The sequence below is a fragment of the Orycteropus afer genome, unplaced genomic scaffold (genome assembly GCF_000298275.1).
Source record: "Orycteropus afer afer isolate SDZICR_OR568_19922 unplaced genomic scaffold, OryAfe1.0 scaffold00239, whole genome shotgun sequence".
Taxonomy (NCBI): Eukaryota; Metazoa; Chordata; class Mammalia; order Tubulidentata; family Orycteropodidae; genus Orycteropus; species Orycteropus afer.
In genome coordinates, this window is record NW_006921826.1 from 2,481,717 (window position 1) to 2,486,639 (window position 4,923).

The following is a 4,923-nucleotide window of genomic DNA, read 5'->3' on the forward strand; positions in this document are numbered from 1 at the left end:
AAAAAAAAAAAACACCTCACTGCTGTAGAGTGGGATCCAACTCATAACGACCCCTCCTTGGGTTTCCGATGTGGTATTTCTATGGAAGTAGATTGCCCAATCTTCCTTCCGAGGATTGGCTGATGGGTTTGAACTTGCCAGCCTTCTGGTTAGCAGTCAAGTAAGTGCCTTAGGCACTAGGCCACACACAAACTCCACTGACAGACAGGTGGTGGCTATAAATGAGGTAAATTGATTAGGAATTGAACCCAGGTCTCCAGCACAGAAGGGAAGAATTCTACCACTGAACCATCAATGCCTCCTATTAATGTGTCTAATCTTTTGTTTCTTCACCTGTGAAATGTTCTCTACCTTATAGTTGGCATAAAAATGTAATAAGTGTTTAGCATACTAACCACTAATAAAAGGTTGTTGTTCTTTGTCATCAAGTCAGCTGTGACTCGTGGTGACCCCATGTACAACAGAACAAAACATTGTCTGGTCTTATGCCATCTTCACAATTGTTGGTATGCTCAAGTTCATCATTGTGGCCACTGTATATTTTGAGTGCCTTCCAACCTATGGTGGTTGTCTTCCAGCACTATATCAGACAATACTCTGTTGTGATTCATAAGGTTTTCATTGGCTGATTTTCTGAAGTAGATTGCCAAGTCTTTTTAGTATGGATGCCCAACTGAAACCTGTCCACCATGAGTGACCCTGATGGTATTTGAAATACTAGCTTCACAACAACACAGAAGTATCACAGTAGGACAAACTGAGAACCAGGTAGTAGAATAAAAGATATATATATATACTGATTTAGGCAGAAGGTTGCAGAGAGAGTAAGCATGTTTGGCAGAAGGGGTATGGTGCAAGGGAAGCTATTGTTGTCAGAAGAAGGAGATGTGATCCCAAATGCATGCTCTGGGCTACTGTAAGGAAGTCAAGATGTATTGGGTGAATCCATTATCAGAGAAGGGCTGTACTTTTGTGTTGTCTTGCTGTTTCTATAAACAGCTCTAATTACTGTCAAGATTTTAAGGGAAAATCCATCAGGAACTAGTAGCTAAAGTGCCACAAGTAACACTGTCAGCAAGTAATGTCTGTACCCCTGTAGCCAAAGGGAGAATCTGGGGGAAAATGAAGGCTAGTGCACACCGAGATACAAGTCACAGCTGAGGAATGCTGCACCCTGAGCCTTGTTGGGCCTTCCTATAACTAAGTCTAAGCAAGAGGTGCTTTGTTCCCAAAGATCAGGAGGAAAGCAACTAAAGCCCTAGCAGTTGGGGGAAGGAGGAATAAGTTTTTCCAGCAAATGTCCCTGACTCAACTTTGACACTAGCCATCCCTCTCACAGTACTCTATATGTTGCTGTATTTTTCTATGTAACTGTCCTCAGTGGCTTTTCTGTTGTGTTTTGACTTTTCATTGGTTCTTATCTTGACCTCTTTCTTAGTTTCCCAGGGCTGCCATAACAAAATACCACAAAGCAGATAGCTTTAAAGAACAGAAATTTATGGTCTCACAATTCTGGAGGCTAGAAATATGAATTCAGCGTATTGGCAAGGCTAAGCTCTATCTCTCTATGGGCTCTAGGGAATGAGCCTTCCCTGTCTCTTTCAGCTTCTATAGTCCTGGGCGTTTCTTGACATTCCTTCCCTTGTAGATGGATCCTAAATGCTCTTTTCCCCCTGTATGTGTGATTCTGTTTTTATAAAACACACTCAGAAGGGATTAAGATTAGGACTCACACTACTCCAGTACAATCGTGTTTAATTTAACTGATACTCCCTGGGTTGTACAAAGAGCTAATGCACTCAGCTGCCAACTGAAAGATTCAAAGTTAGAGTGCACCCAGAGGTGCCTCAGAAGAAAGGCCTGGTGATCTACTTGCAACAAATCAGCCAGTGAAAACCCTAAGGAGCACAGTTCTACTGTGACACACATGGGATCTCCATGAGTCAGAATTAACTCAATGGCAATGGGTACAGATAACTGATAACAAAAATCAAAACAAAACCCTATTTTCACATTCACAGGTATACTTACTTCATCATCACTTTTGGGGAGCACAGTTCAATCTATAATAGCCTGCCATCTAGAGAGAAGGCTCCAGAAGCACCATGCCTAGTAAAAAGTACTAGATGAGCAATTAGGAGATTTCAGTCCTTATGATACCTCTGCCTGTAACTTGAAAAGGGACTGTGTAGACCCCTTAACTCCAGGGAACCTCAGTGTCCTCATTTGTATTATGAGGACAAGTGTACCAGCCCTCCTAGGGCTCTTGTGAGAATTCAATGAGATTAATATAGATGTGTGTGTGAAGGTGATGAAAATCAATAAAACATTGCCTGTGTATACCTCTTTCAGGTGTGATTTGCACACCACAGGGACTCTGGCAACCTGGCTCCTATTTCCTCACTAACACAGGAGCAACATTAAAAAACACAAAACTTCACATCTCAGGCCTGTAAGAGGAAGAAGAAGCACAATGGGACAGCAGATAGGGCCATCACTGCCATTCTAGAGAAGGGATTCCTGGCTTACGGGCCCTGGAACCAATGGGCAGGAAGATCTAGTTATTCTGGGATGCATGTAGAAATTCTCCAAAAGTTTTCAAAGTCAGTCTTTTACTTTGATTTTCAAATCAAATCTTTTGGATGTTTCTCAAAAACTCTGGAGTTTAAATGTGGGGTGATGTTGGTAGAAAGAACGTACAATAATATATATCTTTACATAATTGGAAAATTTGAGCCATACAGCACTTTTAGGAGCACATGGGCAGGGGCAGGTGGGAGAGAAGTTTGGGAAGCAGCATAGAATGTCACAGTGAAAATTGGGAGAGTCCTGACACTTGGGGACTGAGACATCAATGAATTTGGATTCATCTTTCTTCACATCTAGTCAATCGACATTTCATAGTGAATATATTAGTCTCTCTCTAGTCAAGAGTTCTTAGACAAATACTCAAAATAAAATAAGTCAAAGGGCGTTTTACATCCGATTTTTTTTTTCTTTTCTTTATAATCACGAAAGCTAGGGCCATAGAGGAGAGTGAGAAGTCTGTCATTACCTCTTCTCCCTTCTTTGTTCAAAGCTGAGACTTCAGTATGTTGAATGAAATAAGTCAGTCACAAAAGGACAAATCATATGAGTCCATTTACATGAAATAACTAGGATAGTCAAGTATATACCCACTGCTGTCGAGTCAGACCCGACTCATAGCACCCCTTCCTTGGGTTTCTGAGGCAGTATCACTACGGAAGTAGATTGTAGAGACCAAAATTTATTAGTGGTTACCAGGGAGCAGTGGGAGGGAGGTGGGTAAGGAGTCTCACTGCTTAAAGAATACTGACTTCTCTTAAGGTGATGACATAGCTAAAGTTGATGTTACCCCAGATGGCAGGGAGCAGCGACAGTCAGGGCCAGCAGGAACAGGCAGAGGAAAGCCCAGGAAGTGAACAGAGTGGTTGGAACAGCTAAGAGAGACAAACTTGCCTATCTGTTTGTTATCCTGGGGGGGCCTGGGTGTTGCTGTGAGGCTGGAGGCTGTGTCAGCAGGGATGCCCATGGTGGACCATTTTTGGTGGAGCTTACAGACTGAGACAGACTCGGAAGAATGAAGAGGCCATCCACTTCTCAAAGAATTGGCCAGTGAAAACCTTATGAATAGTAGCGAAACAGGGAGCTCTGGTAGCATAGTGCCTAAGGCACTTGACCGCTAACCAGAAGGCTGGTGGTTCAAACCCACCAGCTACTCCTCAGAAGGAAGATTGAGCAATCTACTTCCATAGTGATACTCCTTCAGAAACCCAAGGAAGGGTCACTATGCATCAGATCCGACTTGAAGGCAGTGAGTTTTTTTGTTTGTTTTAGTAGTGAAACACTGACTTATATATTACTGGAATTTTTTATGAATAACCCTGGAACATTGCCTGATACAGTGTTGGAAGATGAGCCCTTCAGGTTGGAAGGCACTCATAATAGACTGAGGAAGAGCTGGCCCATCAGAGTAGAGCCTACCTTAATGATATGGATAAAGTAGAGCTTTCGGGGCCTCCATTTGCTGAGTGGCAGAACTCAATATGAGCAGAAACAGTTGCAAACATCCATTGATAGTCAGAACACGGAAAGTACAAAGGATGAATCTAGGAAAATTGGAAGTTGTCAAAAATGAAATGGAATTCATAAAAATTGATGTCCTAGGCATTAGTGAGCTGAAAAGGACTAGTTTTGACCATTTTGAATCAGACAACTATATGATCTACTATGCCGGAAATGACAAATTGAATAGGAATGACACGGCATTCATTGTCACAAAGAATGTTTCAAGATCTATCCTGACGTAAAATGCTGTCAGTGATAGAATAATATCCATATGCCTACAAGGAAAGCCAGTTAATACTACTATTATTCAAATTTATGCACCAACCACCAAAGCCAAAGATGAGGAAATTGAAGATTTTTACCAGCTTCTGCAGTCTGAAATTGACAGAACATGCAATCAAGATGTGCTGATTATCACTGGTGATTGGAATGCAAAAGTTGGAAACAAAGAAGAATCACTAGTAGTTGGAAAATTTGGCCTTGGAGATAGAAGTAATGATGAAATTTTGCAAGACCAACGACTTATTCATTGCAAATGCCTTTTTTCAACAATGCAAACAGCATCTGTACACATGGACTTCTCCAGATGGAGTACACAGAAATCAGATTGACAACATCTGTGGCAAGAGGCGATGGAGAAGCTCAACATCTTCAGCCAAAACAAGGCCAGGAGCTAATTGTGGAACAGACCATCAACTGCTAATTTGCAAGTTCAAGTTGAACTTGAAGACAATTAAATCAAGTCCATGAGAGCCAAAATATGACCTTGATTATATCCCTCCTGAATTTAGAGACCATTTAAAGAATAGATTTGATGCATTGAACACCAATGAC